The sequence below is a fragment of the Saimiri boliviensis genome, chromosome 6 (assembly GCF_048565385.1).
Source record: "Saimiri boliviensis isolate mSaiBol1 chromosome 6, mSaiBol1.pri, whole genome shotgun sequence".
NCBI classification, from domain to species: domain Eukaryota; kingdom Metazoa; phylum Chordata; class Mammalia; order Primates; family Cebidae; genus Saimiri; species Saimiri boliviensis.
The window spans coordinates 22944927-22969851 of record NC_133454.1 but is presented as its reverse complement, the minus strand read 5'-3'; the positions used below and the strand labels follow the sequence as shown (position 1 = coordinate 22969851).

The following is a 24925-nucleotide window of genomic DNA, read 5'->3' as shown; positions in this document are numbered from 1 at the left end:
AATGAAAATGTAGCTATGAGATATCTTTGCCTATCTATCTATATGTATATATCCAGTTATTCAAAACTTCCCCAACCCCAGTCATCTAAATTCTTGAGGTATCAAGTGCTTGACAGATACATGACAGTCAAGACTCTTAGTCTCACTCTTTATTCTTTGTCGGGAGAGATGGAAAATAAGAGTACCTGGGCCCTCTCAAGGGAGTTCAGAGAGAATTACTAAGTTAGGAACAGTTTCAATAGTTATCATTCTATCTATGTGAACAACCAAGACCAGGACTCAGGGAACTTTACTCTGTAACAGAAAGAGAATTCAATGTTTGCCCTGGGAGAAGTGCCCCATTCTAGTTGCTTCTTTCCTGAGTACCCACTATCACAGTGTCTTCTGTCAAGAAATTACAAGTAGCAAGGGAAGGTCTGACTACAAGGATGTACCCAGGGACTTCGTGAGCACTTGGTATCTCTCCTCTTGCTGACTCTGTCAACACAGACATACAAAATGAAATGATGAGGGAGGCACTCTTGGCTCTCACCCAGGTATCTGTTTCTTTGTAGAAAGCACATATAAGTGGTGTAGTCTTTTTCTGACTTTCATTACATGCACTGGATGGAGGCTTTCAAACTGGTGCCATACTGCTGCAGAGCCTAAAGGGAAGCTGGTCTTTATGGCTGATCAGCCACAACGCTATATGCCTCAATACTCTGCAAGAAGGCCTGGAGATTTTGCAAAACTGATTTATTGAGAATGGCAAGGAGAGCCCAGAGATCTCTTAGCTTTGGTGTACAGCTAATATCAGGAGGGAACATCCTGAAGTGTCAGAGCCAAATAAGTCATATAGCTTAGAGTAAAGACCCCAATTAAAGCCAGGCTAGATGGAAACTGTTTACTGATGTTATTGGTTTTCCTCTCTTCCCTACTGGCCACAGTGATTATCTCTTATGAAAAGATAATGTGATATCAAAGGAATTTGGAAGGCATGAGTTTACATCTATGTCAGATCCTGGTTTATAAATGTTGGCCAAGATTTCAATGTATTTATTATCTCATAAAATTATATTTTTAAATGAAAATGACATGTTTCATGTTAGATTTAGACATTAAACAGAACTTTGTTACCTAAATAAATAAATAAATAAATGAACAAATGAATGAATGAATGAGGTGGGGGTCTCACTTTGTCACCCAGGCTGGAGTGCAGTGGCTAGATCATAGCTCACTGCAGCTTAGAACTGCTGGGCTTAAGCAGTCCTCCTACTTTAGATTCTGTGTGAGCCACCCCAAGGACTATCTTCTTTTTCTTTTCTTAAAAAAAAAAAAACACACACACACAACAACTCTTCTTTCCCTCATACCATATGACCTCTGAGGCTCCAACTATTCCTTATCTGGTATGCTTCCCATATGATCCCTTAGGCTGACATCTTCTCTAGACGTACTCGCGTCGGTCAAGGTTTTCAGATACACTTTCTGAAATACGCATTTCTAAAGTCTAGGGTACAATATTCTTGTTCTTTACTGCTAACAAACTAAACTGACCATCACGTTGCCAAGTTCTCATCAAGTATGTATCACCAAAATCCTTACCACTCGGTCAGAATTAAGTCCACAGTTACAGTGGTCTCTCAGTGGGTTGAGAAAGCAAAGTTGTTAACATAACAGAAAAGATTGTGCAGAATTGCTTAATCATTACATAACCAAATCATTGAAATCTGCCATTACTCTCATATCCTGCTACTGACAGACCGTATGCAGTTAGCAAGAAAAATCCACAAATAAATGGCAGAAGAGAATCACAATAAAATCAGCAGCTTTACTCACAATCTGCCAACCACCCCATGTAGAAAAAATGAGGCTCAGAGAGATTAGATTACTTATCCAAAGCTATATTCCTATTAAATAGTAGAGTCAGGATTCAAACTGAGTTCATTTTATATAGAGATACCAACTAGGTACTAGAGTAAGACTGCCTGGAGTCGGCCGGGCGCGGTGGCTCAAGCCTGTAATCCCAGCACTTTGGGAGGCCGAGGTGGGTGGATCACGAGGTCAAGAGATCGAGACCATCCTGGTCAACATGGTGAAACCCCGTCTCTACTAAAAATACAAAAAATTAGCTGGGCATGGCGGTGCGTGCCTGTAATCCCAGCTACTCAGGAGGCTGAGGCAGGAGAATTGCCTGAACCCAGGAGGCGGAGGTTGCAGTGAGCCGAGATCACGCCATTGCACTCCAGCCTGGGTAACAAGAGCGAAACTCCGTCTCAAAAAAAAAAAAAAAAAAAACCAAAAACTGCCTGGAGTCAAAATTTGGTTAATTTTAAGGGAGACAACTTTTGCAATTTTTCTAAATATCCCATTCCTTAGTTTCTTATCCACAAAATGGAGAAAATAAAAGTGAAGGTTAACTAATACATAAGAAATGCAGAGGACAGTACTCTATACAGTAAGTGCTCAATATATGTATAAAATGCATAATAAATTATGACTCTGCATTTTTTTCTTTTGAGACAGAGTCCAGCCTGGAGTGCAGTGGTGCGATTTTGGCTCACTGCAATCTCTGATTCCTGATTTCAAGCAATTCTTGTGCCTTAGCCTTCCAAGTAGCTAGGACTACAGGCATGTGCCACCATACCAGGCTAATTTTTGTATTTTTTAGTAGAGATGGGGTTTTGTCTTGTTGGCCAGACTGGTCTTGAAGTCCTGGCTCAAGAAATCCATCTGCCTCAGCCTCCCAAAGTGCTGAGATCACAAGTGCGAGCCACTGTGCCTGGCCTCCACATTGTTTTTTTGAGACAGGGTCTTGCTCTGTCATCTAGGTTAGAGTGCAGTGGTATCATCACAGGTCACTGCAGCCTCAAATTCTTGGGCTTGAGCAATCATCCTACCTCAACCTCCTGAGCTCAGGAAATCTTCCTACTTCAGCCTCCTGGATAGCTGGGACTACAGAGATGTGCCACCATACCCAGGTATTTAAAAAAATTTTTTGTGGAAATGCCTAAGCTGGTCTTGAACTTCTGGGCTCAAGTGATCCTCCTGCCTTGGCCTCCAAAAAAGCTGGGATTACAGGTGTGAGCCCCTGTGTCTGGCCTCATATTGTTTATAGATGGGGCTCACCATATATTCCCAGAACATAATTTCTCTTATCTTTATCCAAATGTTCTCTAACAACCTTCTGCCTCAGAGCTCTAGGTATTCTTAGAGAACATAACTTCAAAATTAGTAAAGGCAATGATTGTATTCCCACCATCAATTCTGCTTACTTTTTGTTTTGTTAAAAAGAGACAGAGAGTGAGAGAGCGAGAGTGAGCAAGCACGCAACAGAAAGTTGACTCTTACCTTGCTTTAAATCATACTTCTTTGGGTAGAAACAGAAGAATGAGAAACTCCACCTAACAGAGAAATGAACTAGAGATGTGTTGGTCAGAAAAGATGTTTATTCTAGAAATCTACCTAAAAAGTCTAAGAATGTTAATAGAATTCAGATATTTAATGAGTACATATTAAGCATGTATGCAACAGATGGTAAATTAGGAGCATAAGACCTAGTCTTTGCTCTCACGGTCCTCCTAGGCTAGCAGAAGAGAGGTACTCATGCTCCTGGTTTCTTGGCAGAATGTGTTAAGTGCCAAGAGAGAGTCTCAATCAACATGTCCTGAGATCCGAACAGGAAAAATGATATTTCACTTTGGGGAAAACATTTGAGACTGACATGAAGAACAACTCCACGTTCTTCTCTACCTTTTGACAGAGAGAAGCATGTGGTTTTCTTTTCAGGTGAGGATGTTCTGAAAATAGTGGTGATGGTTGCACAACTCCGCAAATGTACTGAAAACAATGAATATGTACACTTTTAAAGGATGACTTTTAAGGTATGTGATTTATATCTAAACAAAGCTGTTATTTAAAAAAAAAGAATTGACACATCATAAAGTTGAATCCTCTCTTACCATCCTTGCCACCCAAACCCCCACAGGTTACCAGTGTTATCAGTTTAATATCACTCTGTTATACCTTTATCCCTCCTAATGCCTAGCCCAAGTTCTTGCACACAGCAAGCATTTTAGACATTTGTTGCATAATAATTTTGTATATGGATAAGATAATACTTTGTTCTTTTCAGCATAACACAGAGCCTTTTGTATGTACCACCACATAAATTCAGTAGTTCAGGAACAGGCAGCTTTAGGGTACAGTTTATGTTAACACCGAACACACCACGTGCAATAACAAAAGAGAACTGTACTCCCTGGCTCAAAGCTCACCAATCACAAATTCATTTAACAGAAAACCTTGATAGAGAAGTTCATGAAAATAAGAAGATACTTCGCATCTGTTCCCTTGGTTTAGAAAGGGTTTGAAACAAATGAAACCAGACTTGGCAAGGCTATTACTTCCTAGTCCACAACAGCAAGCTGTAAACAAGTGATCTCTCACTTGTTTATAAGTATAAGCCCAACTTATAAGGAGGCCTTAAACAGCCTCATGAAAAGAATTGTTCCTTTGGGAAGCCACGGCAGGAGGATCACTTGAGGCCACGAGTTTTGAGATCAGTCTGGGAAACACAGTGAGACCCCATATCTACAAAAAAGAAAATAAAAATTATCTGGGTGTGGTGGCACATGCCTGTAATCCCAGCTACTCGGGAGGCTCATGCATGAGAATCACTTGAACCAGGGAGGCGGAGGTTGCAGTGAGGAGAGATCATGCCGCTGTACTCCAGCCTGGGTGACAGAATGACACTCCACCTCAAAAAAAAAAAGAAAAGAAAAGAAAAGAAAAAAAAAGAAATTGCTAAGAGACTGGTGGCCCAATAGAGGCCTATGGTTGGAGCAAAAAGTTCTCAGTGTATGGAGACTTTGCGACAGATGTCCAATACCACAATCTCCTCCAATAGTGGGGTTGTGCACATCACTCCCAAAGGCAGAATGAGTCTCATTAAGTGATTCAGGAATACATTAGAAATTAGATACTGAAGTAGAAAATACCACACAGATACCAATATATATATCCATATAGATATCCTCTTCTCTTTCACACAAATACATAGTAAGCATTACATAGTCAGTGATAAGTATTAAACATCAACAGCTTGCCAGACACTGTTCCAGACTGACAAGGGTCTGGAAATCAATAATGCAGACAAAATCTCTGCCTTGACCAAATAAGATTTCCAGGCGGAAACAGGGAGTGGGCAGTACTCTGAAAGATGAAATATTTACTCAAAGAGCCCTGATTAGGAAGTTAACCTTTGAAAAGATTCAAAGGAGACTTTATCCTAAAAAATAAATATTATTGTGGCAGTTATTAAAAATGACCAGCCTAGGTAGGCAACATGGCGCAACACCATCTCTGCAAAAAATAGAAAAATTCGCTGGATGTGGCGTCATGCACCTGTGGGAGGGCTGCTTCCATGTGGGAGGTCAAGGCTGCAAAGAATCGAGATCGTACCACTGCATTCCGGCCTGGTGGCAGAGTGAGACTCTGCTTATAAATAAAAAAATAATTAAGATAAAAACTAAAATGGCCACAAATTCTTTGACAATCCATCTACCAAGCGGTCGGGAGTCTATGTTCCCTTTCCGTGAATCCGAACGGACTTGAGACTCCTTTAATAAATCAACTATGGCCGGGCACGGTGGCTCAAGCCTGTAATCCCAGCACTTTGGGAGGCCGAGGCGGGTGGATCACGAGGTCGAGAGATCAAGACCTTCCTGGTCAACATGGTGAAACCCCGTGGCTACTAAAAATACAAAAAAATTAGCTGGGCATGGTGGCGCGTGCCTGTAATCCCAGCTACTCAGGAGGCTGAGGCAGGAGAATCGCCTGAACCCAGGAGGCGGAGGTTGTGGTGAGCCGAGATCGCGCCATTGCACTCCAGCCTGGGTAACAAGAGGGAAACTCCGTCTCAAAAAAAAAAAATAAATAAAAATAAATAAATAAATAAATCAACTATGGCCAAAGTAACACTATGAGACTTCTAAGGCTAGGTCACTAAAAAAGACTATGACATTTTCATCTTGGTCACTAAGACATTCATTCTTGGAGCCCCTGAGCACCACATGTAAGCAGTCTGATTGCTTAGAGACTGCCATGAGAGGAAGCCTGGGCACTGGTAGGTGCTCTGTCAACAACTGCAGCTGAGCAGAGCCTTTGAGTCATCCCAGCCCTGGTGACGGTATGTAAGTGATGCTTTCAGAGGATCGCAGTTCCTAGCAGTCAAGTCACTCTGAACCATTCAAGCCTTCCCAGCTGGGGCCCCAGACAGTGGGGAGCAGAAACAAGTTCTCCTGCCATGCCCTCTCTGAATTCCTGACCCACACAATCTGTGAGTAAAATAAAAAGGTTACCTTTTGCTATTAAGTTTTGGGCATGCTTTATCATGACTAAAGATGTATTGTGAAGCAAAAGAAAGTAGAACAAAGATGGGAACTGATAGAGAATAAGCAGACAGCTATAGAAAATATGAAAAGTGGCTGGGTGCAGTGGCTTACGCCTGTAATCCCATCACTTTGGGAGGCTGAGGCAGCAGATCACCTGAGGTAGGGAGTTTGTGACCAGCCTGACCAACATAAAGAAATCCCGTCTCTACTAAAAAAATACAAAACAAAAAAGACTTAGCCGGGCATGGTGGTAGGCGCCTGTATTCCCAGCTACTCGGGACGCTGAGGCAGGAGAATCACCTGGACCTGGGAGGCAAAGGTTGCAGTGAGCCGAGATCATGCCACTGTACTCCAACCTGGGCAACAAGAGTGAAAGTCCATCTCAAAAAAAAAAATTTATGAAAACTATTTTTTCTTTGTCTAAGCCTAGTTTGAAAGAAGCCAATATCCCATCAGAGAGGACTAAATAAATTGTAACTCTTTTGATTGTTATCTATTTTATCTACAGATGCTGTGATAGAAAATATTTCAGTTGTCAGGAAGCATCAGTGCAGTCTAAAAGGAATTTTGGTAAGGCATTACTTTGCTTGGCTTTTCAGGATGGAGCTAACATTCCTATGATGCCATTCTGAGATGTCCATGAACCCATTTTTGCCTGTTTCTCTTGATGCATAGGTATTCAGTAACTTTGTGGAATAACCAATAGAGTCTAAAGAGGCAGGGGAGAGAGAAGATACTTTGGACAAACCAGAGACCATGGTGGGCAAAGGTAATGATAGGGGTACTGGGGAGAGCAGAAGGACTCATTTGAATCTTGCTCTTCATCCTTCTCCATCCACATACCTTTCCTCAACATTCATGAGCTCACATCTTTAGGCCTTTCAACTGTTCTCATTATTTGAAATGTTATTTTTCCATCTGTAGACGAATTCCTACTCTTTCTTCACAACCAGCTCAATTATCATTTCCTCTGTGGCCTCTGGCACTGCCCCACTCCAAGAGGAATTAATCACCCTATTCCACTTTCTTGCAACACTTTTCACCATCTTATTTCCTGCTTTGGTACCTATGTGCCAAATACTAGGTTAATAAAGAAAGATGACTGCTTTTGATAAGTCCCCATAATTAAAAGATGAGACAAAAAACAGAATCGCGCTGCAACATCATAGGAGCTGCACAGAGGCAGGATGTTGAGGGAAGACAAATCTCCTTCAGGAGGACATCAGGAAGTATCATAAAGCATGTGATACTGAGGCAGGCCTTGAAACTGAATGAAGATCAAAAGGCTGCCTGGGGGAAATCTATGAAATCACAACTGCAAAGGTCTCAAAAGGGAGCTACTGAGTTAACAGGAAGATCGAGTCAGGTCAATTTTTTCCCTCCATACTGCTGGAGATTCCCCGCTCTAGTTATTCCAAGTTCCATTATTACAATGCCTGAAGTCACACGATTTTCCCACTTACACGAATAAAGTATGCCAAAAAGTACCCTGCATTTGAACAAGCAAGTCATTTAAAATATGAACCAATAATAAATGAAAATATATTCAAACTCAGTAGCAATCAAAGAAATTCAAATCAAAACAAGGAACTATTTTTTCACCTATCAAATTATCAAGTATTTGAAAAAATTAAAATGTAACAAAGAAGGATCAGGGAAGCCAAAACTATCCTTTTCTGAGAGCCATTTAATAGGATGCAGCAAAAGTCTTACACATAACTATACCCTCTGAATCAGACCCTCCTTCGTAGAAATTTATCCTAAGGATTAAAGTCTTTGCACTAAAGATCATCACAGCGTTACGTATTATAAAACAGCAGAAAACGGTATAGGACTAAAATATCCAAGAATGGAAGAATCAAATAAATTTGGCACTGCAATAATTCTAACAGTTACCATTTGTTTACAGAGTATTTACAATGAGGCTGCATTATGATATTTAATACCACAGAAATCCATAAGGTAGTTATGTAAGAGAATATTGAATGGGACTTTTTCAGTTGTCCCACAATTAGTAAATAGAACTCACAACTAAAGATAGAGAGGAGGTGAGTTTCCCCACAAGGTAGACAGCAGTCAATGACCGGTGCTAAGCTAATTAAAGGATTTATTAAGAAGCTATACTATGATATCTTCTACCCCAACCATGTGCTCCCATCGTGTCCCTCTCCCTCCACAGTCCACAAAAGAAGAGTAGAGGTAAGAGAGGGGAAATCTCAGATGCCTTGACCTACTATGATGTGCTGTATTTTGAGGTAATCCTCTCCCTACCCCCACTGTGGGCTCCAAGACTATCAGTTACAGAGACTAGGAGTACCAAAAAAGAAAAAAGAAAAAAGGTTTTTGGCAAGAACTTTTAAAAAGTGTAATGTCTTGTGAATATCTGATCAGGTGGCCAAACTTACAGATTTGGCCTGTGCCAATCTGGACAGAGGAAGGGGAAACTGAGCAAGAGACAGCAGCACTGCTATTACCCAACTGGCACAGATATGTCTTCCCTGGGTCATGCAGTCCATAGAAATTGCTGGTCTTAAGCCCTCTTACCAGTTCCCCACTCAAAAGGGCTGCCCAATAAGCAAGTGGACCCCAGTCAGGTGGTACCAGAGGAGAGCAAGGATGTCCTGAAAGAGATGAAAAGAACTAAATACCAGTTTCTTCTCCAGGTCTGGAGATCATGCAGTGAGGAAGCTCACCCTCCAAAGAACTCACAAGTATGGGGAGTGGTCCCACAGACAGTGTTGGTCAGGCAACCTGTAAATGCCATCTAGGAGGACCCAAGAGTAGCCAGTTAAGAGACACGTACCCTGGGCCGGGTGCGGTGGCTCAAGCCTGTAATCCCAGCACTTTGGGAGGCCGAGGTGGGTGGATCACAAGGTCAAGAGATCGACACCATCCTGGTCAACATGGTGAAACCCCGTCTCTACTAAAAATACAAAAAATTAGCTGGGCATGGTGGTGCGTGCCTGTAATCCCAGCTACTCAGGAGGCTGAGGCAGGAGAATTGCCTGAACCCAGGAGGCGGAGGTTGAGGTGAGCCGAGATCGCGCCATTGCACTCCAGCCTGGGTAACAAGAGCGAAACTCCGTCTCAAAAAAAAAAAAAAAAAAAAAAGAGACACGTATCCTTGTCCCTTGTCCCTTGCCCTCTTCCCATTCTACATGCTGGGCAACTGGGCACTGGAACAACTGGAGCCTAGGAGGGCCAGGGAAGAAATATCAGAGAGAGACTGTATTTCCTCCCACCCCTACACTCTCTAAGGTGAAGAATGGGGAAGAGGAGTAGGAAAAACAAAACCAGGCACAGTGGCTCACGCCTGTAATCCCAGCACTTTGGGAGGTCGAGGCAGGTGGATCGCATGAGATCAGGAGTTCGAGACCAGCCTGGCCAGCATGATGAAACCCCACCTCTACTAAAAATATGAAAATTAGCCAGGCATGGTGGTGCATGCCTGTAATCCCAGCTACATAGAAGGCTGAGGCAGGAAATCACTTGAACCCAAGAGGCAGAGGTTGCAGTGAGCTGAAATCTTACCACTGCACTCCAGCCTGGGTGACAGAGCAAGATACCATCTCAAAAATAAAGAAATAAATCAAGTCTACCTTTTCCCACTTCATATCCCAATAGCCACAAGCCTGGTTAGAGTAACAGGAATAAGTAAACCTTTCAATTAGATAAACTGAACTTTTCAAATGGTCAACTTTTGGTGACCCAGTGTGACCAGGAGGTTGTGAACTCTGCCCAAGGTATCATTTGTCCTCTAGAGGAGAAGGGAGATTTTGACAGAGCAGTTGGGAGTTTTGACTGAAGAAAAACAAAATCATTCATGTTTGCACCCCTCTAAGCTAAAAATATTCAATTAACAGGTTAAGGTTACCATTATCTCTATTTTACAGAGTAAGAGATTAAAGCTCAGAAAGATTAAGAAACTTGCCCACACCCACAAAGCATATGGGATGTTTAGTTTGGATTCCAATCCAGGACTAACCTCAGAGCTCATGCTTTTTATGGTTACATGAGGATTTTTCAAAATAGCATCCAACATATCCTCAGGGATCTGCAAATCCAGTACACATTTCTTTTTTCAATTGAGTTTTCATCTCAAGCATAATCTTAAAATACATAAGCACAGTCTTAACTATCTGAATGATCATCTTGCAGGTGAATGCTGTTCCTCGACTGCCAGCATTTGCATTTCTTACTGATATCAAGTAATAAGTTATTTAACTTTCATACACTAACAGCTAATGAAAAATGACAGAGGTGACAGCTTGTAAATAATGTGGTCATACCAATTAAAAACCAATGGCTTGCTATACAAAGCAAAGTTTTACTGTAGTTCAAACAAAGAAAGGTGGTGGGAAAAAAAGTATGGGGTACAGAACAGACATGAGTCAAAAGAGTATGTGCCATATTCACACCTGAAGCACCAATTTAGTTTCAGCAAAATATCTACTGCTGTTAATGTAAATTATATGGATTCTGAAGTTTTAAACTGAATTTGTAAATTTGTTTTGATCTATAATTGTGGAAGAGCTATAAGTACAGGTTGACACCTCACAGTTTTTGTTTATATACATTTTGGTAAAATAATTGAAATAATTTAATTCAACATCAAGAACTTGTAAAAATATTTCTTTAAAGTGTCCTTATTACACAGCTTGAGAAGCTCTGTGGCCATTAAAACCTAGGTTGTAGATGACTATTTGGTGACACAGGGACATATTTTCAATAAATTAACTTAAAGCATACAAAGGATAAAACAGCCTCACCCTCATTTTGTAAAATATACATAGCACATATAAATACAGAAAAGAGAGACTAGGAAATACTCTAAAATGTTAATTTTTAGTCTTGACAGGAGTATTACAAGTGCTCTTTATTAATATCATTGTTTATTTTTTGTGATCTGTGTTTACAATTACTTTATTATAAGTAAAACTTAAGTATTACCAAAAAAGTTCCAGTTTTAATAGCCTATCCTATGCAAGTTCCCAAAATCTGTTGGAAAACAAACAAACAAACAAAAAAAAACAAACAAACCCAAAACCAAATCATATTTTCAACTCCAGTTCAAACTTTTTTTTTTTTTTGGCCAGGGAAATATAACCAATCCTGAGTAATATTTGTGCAAAACTTAAAAGAAATAAAGTACTAATGAATCAATAACTTACGGTGCTTTAGGTACCAAGGCTACAAGAACATGAACAAAGGGCATAGTGCACTCGAAAAGCTATCATTCTAGGGGAAGCACAGCTACTGAGTGGAAATAAAGCCTGACAGTGATACAAGGGAGCTGGAAGAAGGAGTTCCATAACTCATTCTGATGAGGTGGATGGTACAGGAAATTAGTCCTAAGAACATATGACGAAAAGAGTACAGAAAGATGAAACGGCAGATTACCCACAAGTAAAATCCAAACATAGGTCTTATGACACTACCTCACTGACCACACTAGACCAATCTCTTCTGGTCTTTGTCATTTGTGTAGTATGTACTTCCTGGCATTATAATTCAAGCTGATTCCCCAACAAGACTATAAACTTTGAGAGGAATACTATGTACACTGTAAATACTTACTATCTGTTAATGACAGTATCTTCAAGTGGACTTCTAACAGGTTTTAGCCTCAATACGTTGTAGTCTCTGTTGCTATCCAAGAAAGTAAATACAGGCACAGTGGTGTACTTATAGTTCCAGCTACTCAAGAGGCTAAGTGGGAGGAGCACGTGAGCCCAGGAGTTCGAGGCTGTAGTGTGCTATGGTCATGCCTGTGAATAGCTACACACACACGCACACGCACGCACATACTCAATGTTTTCCTATAGGAAATTATATGAAAAGATCAAAGCAACAAACTCATTTCAATAATCCTCATGAGAAAGCCTCTCTACTATATGTAAAACTTAGCACTTTCCCCTGCTCTTGCAAGCCAGCAGAACTCCAATTGGCATGTTCTTCCAATGCACGCTAAGAAACGACACACTGTCTGTCTTCCAAGTAAAGTGTGGCAATAGTTAATGACACCTAAATGCTATGGCTCATGAACATGGGTGAAACACTCAGACATGCCCCCTCTCTGATACAACAGGCCTGAATTGTATATGACAGTGAATAATTGGAAGTAACAAATATTTAACTGAGGGAATGTGCACACAGGTATGGTACATTCACTTACATGATATTTATAAGACTTACATGTCTAGTATTTGTTTTAAATATTCCAGCAAAGAAATAAAAGGGATAGATGAAATGTGATGAAATCTTGGTAAGATTTGAAATTGTGGGCATCAGTATTCTTTATGCTATTTTCTTTACTTTTGTGTATGACTGAAATTTTTCATAATTAAAAAATTGGAAAATAACTATGCAGATATAAATGAAAAAATTCACAGTGATAGTTACAATTAAAAAACCACAGTGATAATTCATGTTGGTTATAACCATTTGAAAAATAAGTGCATGGCCAACCTAACAGCAATAGCAATGAGCACCCTTAGTGCCCATCATGGATTTTGACGTACCACTTTTACTGAAAGAAACCAGGACTCTTGAGGAAATGGCTAATTCCAGGTCTGGGTCAGAAAATGTACAAGATAAACTTGGAACATCTTGTCATACCAGAGAGCAAAGACATTTTCAAAGTTCATTAGGGTCATGTCAAAAAGATCCAAAAATCAGCTCTAATAGGATGGTTAAAGATAGGACAATTTGACTTTCAATAAGGATAACAACTCTAATGATTCAAATGCATGGAATATGCTTAAACATGTGAGCTTATGATGATACTAAAAAAAACCCTTAATTGATCACTTTGAAAGATCCTAAGGAACTCACTGACTACTCTGACAACAAGTAAATAAGCAGCAGGCAGCATAAAAATGGGGAGAGGGGTAATCAGTTGTAAAGAATGCCAGGGACTTTGAGTACCTTGCTAAAAGCTGGTGCCTGACAAATGGCATCAAGCCTGCACCAAGCTACTTACAATCTCAAGTAAAGGGCTCATAATCTAGCAAAGGGAGAATGATAGCCCAATGTGAGAACTAGAGATGGAGAAAGTATCATGGAAGCAAAGCCAGAAGGCTCACTTTGGAAGAACCTGCAGCGTAGGCCATCTGAGCTGAGCTTTAAGAGTTATCACTTACTGAGAAGTTTTTGCATTTTAAATCATTCTCACACATTGGCTCCAGAACCTCACATAATAGATGGTTACATCTCCCAGCACACACCTATTTCCCAGGTCATGCCTGTGAATAGCTACACACATTGGCTATTGTCATAGCTTTGGCCATACATACATATGGCCAAAGTCATAGCTTCAGACAAATCCCCATGTGGTTTAATTTCCCTTCCATGAGACTGGCAGACCCTTGAGATGTTCCTTTCAGAAAAAATTAACTCCCTAGAATTTGATGTCCTACCCTGCTTGAGAATTTCATTTATGTTCCGACATCGTACATTCCAGGTATGGCTCAAATTTGAAAGGGATGTGAAGACATCCACCCTCATGTTCAGAGTTCCTATGAATGGGTTAATAAATATAAGTCAGCATCATCCCTATGCCACCTCCCCCAATATTAAATACTCTGAGCTAGACATTGTACAAAGATTTTTTCACATGTTATCCTGATAAATTTGGAATCTCAGTGAAGTAAGAAGCATTACTCCAATTTTACAGACAAGGAAGTGACCTCGGTGAATTAAAAGAATTAAGGCAAGGCCGAGGTGGGTGGATAACGAGGTCAAGAGATCGAGACCATCCTGGCCAACATAGTGAAACCCCGTCTCTACTAAAAATACAAAAATTGGCCGGGCATGGTGGCATGCGCCTGTGGTCCCAGCTACTTGGGAGGCTGAGGTGGAAGAATCGCTTGAACCCAGGAGGCAGAGGTTGCAGTAAGTCGAGACTGCACCACTGCACTCCAGCCTGGCGACACAGTGAGACTCCATCTCAAAAAAAAAAAAAAATTAAAAAATTAAAAAAATTAAGTCATTTGCTCAAGGACCCAAAGGAATTTGGAACACTGAGAAGTCTTCTGAAGACAAACACTGCCAATACACACTGACATTTCACACTGAAGGAGTGGCCATCTGAGAGGGTAAGACTCACTGAATTAGTGATGCTCTTTATCATCCTAGCATCTAAGGTCTTTACTGGAATTATAAAATATTCCCCCCAGCTCTCAAGTTTCAAAACTCTTCCTGCTTTCTGCTACGGACTCCTCTACTCTGATGGATTTTTACTGGCCCCACACCCAATGTGTGCTACCTCTTTCTCACTTTGAATGCCATATTCCTTCCTAGGCCTGTATGTCTTGAGTCCAACTCACATGTTCACCCCTATTACAAGAAGCCTGTCCCTCTTCTTCCACACCCAGACCACTTGCCTTTACTCAACTTGTTGCCTGGGTAACTCCATACAAGGGTATCATTCTGTTTCACATGTAGACTTCTAGTCTTTCTAGCCTGCATATGCCTTGAAGGCAGGGCTGAGTACTGAATATTACCTGGGGAAGGGAAAGGATACAGCATATTCCATATAAACACCTGTCAAAATTAATTTTGATATAGACAACAGCCTGCTCAGGAAACTGTATGTCTCAGCATTTCTTATAAACTTGATGGTACCATATCCCATTGTCCCTTTCTAGCTAGAGATGAAAAGCAACATCAAAGTTGTTTCATTAAGGCCAGGTACAGTGGCTCAGTCTCTAATCCCAGCACTTTGGGAGGCTCAGGTGGTTGGATCACTTCAGGCCAGGAGTTCAAGACCAGACTGGTCAACACAGCAAAACCCTATCCCTACTGAAAATACAAAAAAATTATCCAGGCATGGTGGTGCAGCCTGTAATCCCAGCTTCTTGAGAGGCTAAGATACAAGAATTGCTTAAGCCTGAGAGGTGGAGGTTGCATTGAGCTCAGATCGCGCCACTGCACTCCAGCCTGAGTGACAGAGTGAGCCTGTGTTTCAAAAACAAAATAAAACAAAACAAAACAAAAACAAACAGGTGGTTTCATTAAGCGAAGCAGCAGGCATGTTTTCCAGCTTTGTACAATTTCACTGCCTCTGGTTTTTACATGTCACTGAGTGAATATTCCATAATGATTCAGGGCTGTGGAGACTCCATCCTGTCTCTTCTCTGGGGTTAGAAATATTAGCAAGACCAATTACTAACCTTTACCAGGTGAGTTTAAAAAAAAATGTGATAATAAAAACATTAAAAAAAACAAAAAAGGAAAAAAAGCTGATAAAATATATAGAATATAAAATTTATCATCTTAATATTTTTAAGTATATAGCTCAGTGGCATTAAGTACATTCACATTACAGTTGCCACCATTACCACCAATGTCCAGAACCCTTTATCTCGCAAAACTGAAACACTGTAACCATTAAACAATAGCTGTTCATTGTTCCCTACCCCCAGCCCCTGGCAACCAGCACTCAACTTTCTGTCTTTGAGTTTGACTACTGTAGTACCTCGTATAAGTAGAATTATACAGTATTTGTCCTTTTGTGACTGGCTCATTTTATTTAGCATGTCGTCAAGGTTCATCTATGCTGCAGCATGTCCGTGCATTAACGTTTTCTTCCTTTTTAAGGCTGAACAATATTCCTGTGTATGTATGTGCACATGGGTAACAGATAGCATGTATGTGGTATGAGTATGTGTGTATACATGTGAACACACACACACATCACATTTGGCTTATCCATTTATCTGTTAGTGGACACCTGAGTTGCTTCCAAATGAGAAGTTTGGATCCAATGTTAATGATAACAAAGCTCAGGAGAGTGGCCTTGAGTTGAAACAGTCTCTTTAATGCTGTGAACCCAAGCAAATAATCCAGTGATTCGGACCACAATAGAAATCTACTAAAAGAAATTTCCATCTGGTTATCTGAACCAAAAACAGTATTTATAATACTGAAATAATCTGTTTGAATAATGCCCCGGCTACCTACGATGGTCTAGAAACAAACCTTGAATGAACTCTAGTTTTTGAAGACCTTCCCCTCCCCTGTTCTTACCAGCCCAGGTATTGTCTCTTGCTTACCTCTCCAGCTTCAAAGCCCACTATTCCTATCATCCTGCTGGTAATCCAACAACACCAAAGTGTTTTTAGTGTCCTTGCACGCACCGTGCATGTCCGTGCCACCTTGCCTACACTCTCAGCGGTCCCTCTGCCCGAAAAGCCTTCTCCTCTTGGCCTTCTTCTATTTAGTCAGGGCCTAGAAGTAAGGGAGCCTTTGCTTTTCCTTTTCTAGGAAGAAGGCTCTCTAGGAAGCCTTTGCCTTTTTTTCTTTGCAGTCCCAGAACTTGGGCACTTGGCACATACTATTCGATAAGTTACTGAACTAAATTATACCTAATACATTTTCATTTTCTGTTGAGAAGACAAAGTTCAAGAAAAAATTAAGGTTAATGAGATTATAGGCACTTTTATTTATACTTTAATACTGTCCAAATTTTCTGATGATGAGCAGACTTTTAAAATTAACTTTTTGGCCGGGCGCGGTGGCTCAAGCCTGTAATCCCAGCACTTTGGGAGGCCGAGGCGGGTGGATCACGAGGTCAAGAGGTCGAGACCATCCTGGTCAACATGGTGAAACCCCGTCTCTACTAAAAATACAAAAAATTAGCTGGACATAGTGGTACATGCCTGTAATCCCAGCTACTCAGGAGGCTGAGGCAGGAGAATTGCCTGAACCCAGGAGGCGGAGGTTGCGGTGAGCCGAGATCGTGCCATTGCACTCTAGCCTGGGTAACAAGAGTGAAACTCCATCTCAAAAAAAAAAAAAAAAAAAAAAAACTTTTCAGAAAATTTAAAGGATCATCTTATTGCAATGAACTGCATGCTTGTGCCTAACCATGCCCCCATCTGCCCTACCACCCCAATCCATACATTGGAATCTTAATCCCTAAAGTAAGTGTCAGGAGGTGGGTCCTTCGGGAGGTGATTAGGTCTCCAGGGAAGTGTACTCATGAATGGGATTAGAGACATTATAAAAGAAACCCCAGAGGAGCTGTTTTCCTCTTCAACCACGTGAGGACACAACAAAGACGTTATCTATGAGGAAGTGGGCACTCACCAAATACTGAATGTGTCAGCGCCTTGATCTTGGACATGCCAGACTCCAGAGCTTTTAGAAGTAAATGTTTGTTGGTTATAAGCCACCCAATTAAGGCTATTTTGTTACAGCAGCCTGAATGGACTAAGACTAATCAAGGATATCAAATCACTTAAACTTATTTAACAAGTTTAATTTTTAAAAAACAGATAGGGTTACCCTATAGCTTAAAAAGAGAAAATTAATAAACACTTGAATTTTTTTTTTTTTTTGAGACGGAGTTTCGCTCTTGTTACCCAGACTGGAGTGCAATGGCGCGATCTCGGCTCACCGCAACCTCCGCCTCCTGGGTTCAAGCAATTCTCCTGCCTCAGCCTCCTCAGTAGCTGGGATTACAGGCACGCACCACCATGCCCAGCTAATTTTTTTGTATTTTTAGTAGAGACGGGGTTTCACCATGTTGACCAGGATGGTCTCGATCTCTCGACCTCGTGATCCACCCGCCTCGGCCTCCCAAAGTGCTGGGATTACAGGCTTGAGCCACCGCGCCCGGCCAACACTTGAATTTTAAAGAGTTAAATTGCAGCATAATTATGGCAATTCCATATAAGTTTAAAATCATCTCATCATTTAAACATTTGTAAATGGCTGCCTTTTCGCAAATGGACTATAGTAAACAAGATTAGATCTAGCTTTGCTAAAGTAAGGCAGAAGTCATCTTTGACAAAGGTGCCAAGAACATATGCTGGAAAAAGGGCAGTTTCTTCAATAAGAAAAACCGGGTATCCATATGCGAAAGAATGAAACTAGACCCCTATCTTTCTCAATATTTAACTATCAAATCAAAATGGATTAAGGATTTAAATATGAGACCTGAAACTATAAAACTATTAGTAGAAAATACAGAGGAAATGCTCCAGGACATTGCTCTGGGCAAAGATTTCTTGAGCAATACCTCAAAAGCACAAGCAACCAAAGCAAAAACGGACAAAAGGGATCACATAAAGCTTAAAATCTTTGCCACAGCAAAGAAAACAATAAACAAAGTGAAGAAATAACTCACAGAATGGGAGAAAATATGTGCAAACTACTCCTCTGACAAGGGATTATTAACTAGAATATTTAAGGAGCTAGAAGTCATATATGCTGGCATTCACAGTTCTCTCTTCTTTTTTTGTAAAATATGTTAAGTATGTACAGAAAAAAAAGCCAAGTGATAACAGATGCTGGCAAGGATGTGGAGAAAGGGAAGCCCTCATACATTGTTGTTGTGAATGTAAATTAGTACAGCCCCCATGCAGAACAGTATGGCAGTTCTTCAAAAAACTAAAAATAGAACGACCATATGATCTAGCAATCCCACTGCTGGGTATATATCCAAAATAAAGAAATCAGTATATTGAAAAGATGTCTGCACTCCCATGTTTACTGCAGTAGCCAAGATGCAAAAGCAACCTAAGTGTCCATCAATGGGTGAATACATAAAGAAAATGTGGTACAAATACACAATAGAATACTATTCAGGGCTGGACACAGTGGCTCATGCCTCTAATCCCAGCACTTCGAGAGGCCAAAATGGTAAGATCACTTGAGCTCAAGAGTTCAAGATGAGCCTGGGCAACATGATGAGTCCTCACCTCTGTAAAAAATAAAACAAATTAGCCACGCTGGGTGGTACATGTCTGTAGTTCCAGCTACTCAGGATGCTGAGGTGGTAGGATCACTTGAGCCTGGGAGGTTGAGGCTCCAGTGAGCCAAGACTGTGCCACTGCACTTCTGGGTGACAGAGCAAGACCCTGTCTTGAATACAACAATGGTGTACTGTTCAGCCATGCAAAAGAATGAAATACTGCCATTTGTAGCAACATGGATGGTACTGGAGGACATTATGTAAAGCAAAATAAGCCAGGTACAGAAATTTTAACACTGCATGTTCTCACTCACATGTGGAAGCTAACAACAACAACAACAAAAAACTGAACTCATGGAGATAGAGAAAGAATAATAATTACCAAATACTGGAAAGGGCAGTATGAACAAGAGTATAAAGAAGAGTTGCATAATGGGTATAAAAATACAGTTAGAAGGACTAAGATCTAGTATTTGCAAGCACGATAGGGCAAGTTTCGTTAACAATAATTTAATGCACGTTTCCAAATAACCAGCGTGGAACTGGAATGTTCCTAACAAAAAGGAATCATAAACGTTTGAGGTGATGGGTATTGTAAGCACATATTATATGCTTGTATCAAAATTTTACATGTACTCTATAAATATTTACAACTATTATGTATCTATAAAAAGTAAAACTTAGAAAAATAAAGGCAGAATCCTAATCCACAGAAAATCATGTGGAAAGAACATGGATTTTAATGAGAAAGCTTGGTTTTTAGTCCTGGGTCTACTTACTATATGTGTGGCACTTAGCTCTGTGCTTAGTTTCTCCTCTGGTAACATGGGGGAAAAAAAATCTAGTAATTACAAGTAATATAGTAGATGTTTATTGGTACCAAGTGCTTTTGTATAAGCAACATTAAGCAACATTCAATATAATACACAGTGGGTAAATGGAATAGACATACTTTTCCCTATGTCCACCACTAAGTACAACTAAAATCCTTAGATACTATATATGAAACAAACTTAAGAAGAATCTAAAAGATGAAGAGAAGGCAGCAGACTTGCTAGGGACCCTGGAACCTTGATACAGTGATAAACTCCATGAGTTTTCTTTATGCCTCATTTATCTCAGGCTTGGAGTTGAAGAAAACAGCACGGCAGAAATCCCAACCGGTGTAGACCAGAAAATTCCCAGCGAAGTCTGCTCTCTCGCCAAAGGACTGGGAAAGTGTTAGCCTAGCAAGAGATGAAACTGCTAAACAATAACGGCTCTACTCCAGCCAAACACTGAGGAGAAAACTGTGATCCAACCTTCAACCACTGGGTGAGAACCTAGACTTCCACCCTTTAGAGGCTGTCATGAGGCCAGGAGACACCTGCTAAGGTGGTGTCAAAGAAAGCCAAGTAGAAAGCTGAGACATTCATACCCAAATACTGGTAATAAAGCACCCATCCCTGTAGAGTCAGTGGAGACCACATGGGAAGTTGGAAACTTCAACCATTCGCAGGATTAATAAGGACTGCCTTACTACTGTGCATGTCACTGGAGGTCGAATGAAAAACCTGGACTTCCAACTTCTACTTGGAAGTAGTAAGGCAGTGAGTGTCCCCTTCCCCCAATGGAGCAAGGTCAGAGAAATCCAGATAAAACAAAAGGCTTAAATTAGATCCAGAGTATCACAACATAATACAAAAATGTCCAAGTTTTAATAGAAAACCAGTCTTACAAAGAATGAGGAGGATCTAAAATGGAATGAAAAAGATAATCAAAAGATGCCAACACTGAGATGACAGAGATATTAGAATAATCTTTCAAAGATTTTAAAGCAGTCATAATAAAAATACAGTTAAAAACATGCTTGGAACAAAATTGGAAAGCCTCCAAAAAGAAACAAAATCTCAGTAAAGAAATACATGTAAAGAAAAACGAAATGGAGTTTCAGAACTGAAAAATACAACCAAAATTTAGAAGTTCATCAGTAAGCTCAACAGCAGAATAGTAAGAAAAGAGAAGAAGAATCAGTGAATGGGAACACAGGACAGTAGAAATAACCCAGTATGAAAAACACAGAGAAAACAGACTGAAAAAAAAAAATGACGAGAGTCTGCAGAAGCTGTGGAACTATAACAAAAGATCTAACATTGTATTGTGTCAGTGGGTTATTGGAAGAAGAGAAGAAAGAGTAGAACTGAAAAAGTACTTGAACAAATAATGAGTGAAAACTTCTTAAATGTAGTAAAAAAGATAAATTTTCAGATTCAGTAAGTTTAGCGAGTTTCAAACAGGATAAACTTAAAAAAAAAAAATAAATCCATACCAGGACACATCACAAACTTCAGAAAATAAAGAGAGAAAAAAAAAATCACTGAAAGCATCCAGAGGGAAAAAAAAAAACCCCGGCATCTTACCTCCTAAGGGAAAGCAATTAGAATAATCATGAATTTTTCATTAGAAACCGCGCAGGTCAGAAGGAAATGATGCAGTATTTTACAGGTGCTCAAAGAAAGGAAGTGTCAACCAGAAGTCAATATCCAGTGAAAATATCAGAATGAAGGGGAAAGTGAGACATTGTCAGGTGAAGGAAAACAAAGATAATTTATCACTGGCAGACCTACCCTAAAGAACGGCTAAAGGAAGTTCTCTAAACAGAAAAGAAATGAAAAAAAAAAAGTACCTCAAAACATCAGCAAAGAAGAAAGTACACAGTAAACAAAAATGTAATTAGTCTTATCTTCTTGAGTTTTCTAAATTAGGTTTAATGATTGAACCAAAAGCTATAGCACTATTTGACACAGAAAAAATATTTAAGACAAGTATACATGGAGGAGGGCGAAAGGACATAGAGGGAGGCAATTCACTTAAACTCGTAAAATGATGACACAGAATTCATTTAAATTGTAAGAAGATGACACCAACTGACTGTTGTATGTACAGTATAGTACCTAAAGCAACCACTAAAAAAGCTGTCTAGAGAAATACACTCAACACTATATAGAGAAATCAAAATAGAATTCTAAAAAATATTCAAGAAACTGACAGGAAGGCAAGCAGAAAACAAACAAAAACAGAACAAAAACAAAAATAAAATGGCAGAATTAAGCTCTAACATATTAGTAATTACAATAAATGTAAGTTTAAATACAATGTTTAAGACATAAATTGGCAGAGTGAATTTTAAAAAATGCCCCATGGAAAGGTTTGGGTATGAGTCCCTGCCTAAATTTGGTGTCAAATTGTAGTCCCCAAATGTTGAAGGTGGGACCTGATGGGAAATGATTGGATTACAGAGTGGATTTCCCCTTTGGTGGTGTTCTCAGGATAGTAAGTTAGTGTCAGATCTGGTTATTTAAAAGTGTGTAGCACCTCTCCCTTCACTCTCTTCCTCCTGTTCCAGCCATGTACGTAAGATGTGCCTGCTTCTCCTTCATTTTCCACTATGACTGTAAGTTTCCTGAGGCTTCCCCAGTCATGTTTCCTGTACAGCTTGTGAACTTTGAGCCAACTAAACCTCTTTTCTTGATAAACTGCCCAGTCTCAGGTAGTTCCTTACAGCAGTGCAAGAACAGACTAATACACCCCAACAATATGCCACCTATAAGAAATCACTTCAAATACAAAGATATGGGTAGGTTGAAAGTAAATGGATGCAAAAAGATGTATCATGTGAATATCAATAAAAGGAAAGCAGAAATAACTAGATTATCAGACATAGGCTATAATATCAGATAATAAGTAAACCTCAGAGCAAAAGAAACTCCCAGAGATGCAAAGGGATATTATATAAAAATAAAAGTGTCACGCCACCAAGAAGATGTTGCAAATCTAAATATGTATACACCAAACAACTGAGCTCTAAAATATGTGAAACACGGCTGGGCGTGGTGGCTCACACCTGTAATTCCGGCACTTTGGGCGGCCACGGAAGGTAGATCACCTGGGGTTGGGAGTTGGAGACCAGCCCGACCAACATGGAGAAACCCCATCACTACTAAAAAATACAAAATTAGCCAGGCCTGGTGGTGCATGCCTGTAATCCTAGATACTTGGGAGGCTAAGGCAGGGGAATCACTTGAACTCAGGAGGCAGAGGTTGTGGTGAGCCAAGATCACGCCATTGCTCTCCAGCCTGGGCAACAAGAGTGAAACTCCATCTCAAAAATGAATAAATAAAAAATAAAATATGTGAAACAAAAACCGATAGAAATGAAATGAGAGGCCAGGCATGGTGGTTCACGCCTGTAATCCAAGCACTTTGGAGGACAAGGTGGGTGGATCCCCTGAGGTCAGGAGTTCAAGACCAGCCTGACCAACATGGTAAAACCCTGTCTTTATTAAGAAAAAAAAAAAAAAAGAAAGAAAAAGAAATGAAATGAGAAATGGAAATATTCACAATTACAGTTGGAAACTGAGACCTGTTTCTCAACAATCGATAGAAGAATTGGATAGAAAAATCAGCAAGGATATAGAAGAATTATATATCATTATCAATCAAAAGATCTAATTGACATTTATAGAATACTTTATCCAATGATAGCAGAATAAACATCCCTTTTAAAGTACCCATGGAACCTAAAAAGCAAGATAGACCACATTTTCAGCCATAAAATAAACCTCGACAAGTTATAGAAATTACTCTACTTCCACAATTAATTCAAACTAAAAATCAGAAATAGAAAAATAATCGGAAAATCTCTAAACATCTGGAAACTAAATGATGTACTTGTAAATAATCCATGGTCAAAGAAGAAACTCAAGGAAAGTAAAAAAAAAATACACTGAGCAAATGAAAAATGAAAATGCAACTTATCAAAATTTGTGGGACACAGTTAAAGCAGTAATGAGAGGGAAATTTATAGCACTAAAATGAATACATAGAGGAAAAGTCTCGGCCGGGCGCAGTGGCTCAAGCCTGTAATCCCAGCACTTTAGGAGGCCGAGATGGGTGGATCACGAGGTCAAGAGATCGAGACCATCCTGGTCAACAAGGTGAAACCTCGTCTCTACTAAAAATACAAAAAAAAATAGCTGGGCATGGTGGCACGTGCCTGTGATCCCAGCTACTCAGGAGGCTGAGGCAGGAGAATTGCCTGAACCCAGGAGGCGGAGGTTGCGGTCAGCCGAGATCATGCCATTGCACTCCAGCCTGGGTAACAAGAGCGAAACTCCACCTCAAAAAAAAAAAAAAAAATAGAGGAAAAGTCTCAAATCCGTAACTTAAACTCCTATATAAAAAACATCAGAAGCTAGGTTCAGTGGCTCATGCCTGTCATAGCAGCACTTTGGGAGGCCAAAGCAGGCAGATCACTTGATTTAAGATCAAGAGTTTAAGACCAGCCTGGCCAACACGGTGAAATAATGTCTCTTCTAAAAATACAAAAATCAGCTGGGCATCATGGTATGCACCTGCAATCCCAGCTGCTCAGGAGGTGAGGCAGGAGAACTGCTTGAACCTGGAAAGTTGTGGCTGCAGTGAGCTGAAATCATGCCACTGCACTCCAGCATGGGTGACAGAGTGACATCCTGTCACAAAAAGATAACGAAGCAATGTCAGTATGCAGGAATAAGGGTTAAAAAGAATAAAGCAGTGGACACCACTACAGACCCTGCAGACACTGAAAGGTAATAAGGGATACTACGAATACACTCACATGCATGTGACAACTTAGACAAAATGGACCGATTTCTTGAAAACCATAAATTTCAATAACTCACCCAATATAAAGTAGATAATTTGAATAACCCCGTACCTATTAAAGAAATTGGATTAAAAATGTAAAAAATTCCTAACAAAGACATTTCTAGACTCATATGGTTTCATCTGGAGAATTCTACCAAAGGTTTAGAGAATTACATCAGTTATA

At 40.0% G+C, this 24925-nt stretch overlaps 1 protein-coding gene and 1 pseudogene across 1 annotated transcript in view; both read right to left on the bottom strand.

The window, feature by feature from the left end:
* The window catches only part of GAB2 (GRB2 associated binding protein 2), a 213073-nt gene that overhangs the window by 179739 nt on the left and 8409 nt on the right, over positions 1-24925 (bottom strand). The gene's annotated exons all lie outside the window — the stretch shown is intronic.
* Positions 1-24925, bottom strand: part of LOC104652495 (putative RNA-binding protein 19 pseudogene) — a 119591-nt pseudogene that overhangs the window by 86360 nt on the left and 8306 nt on the right.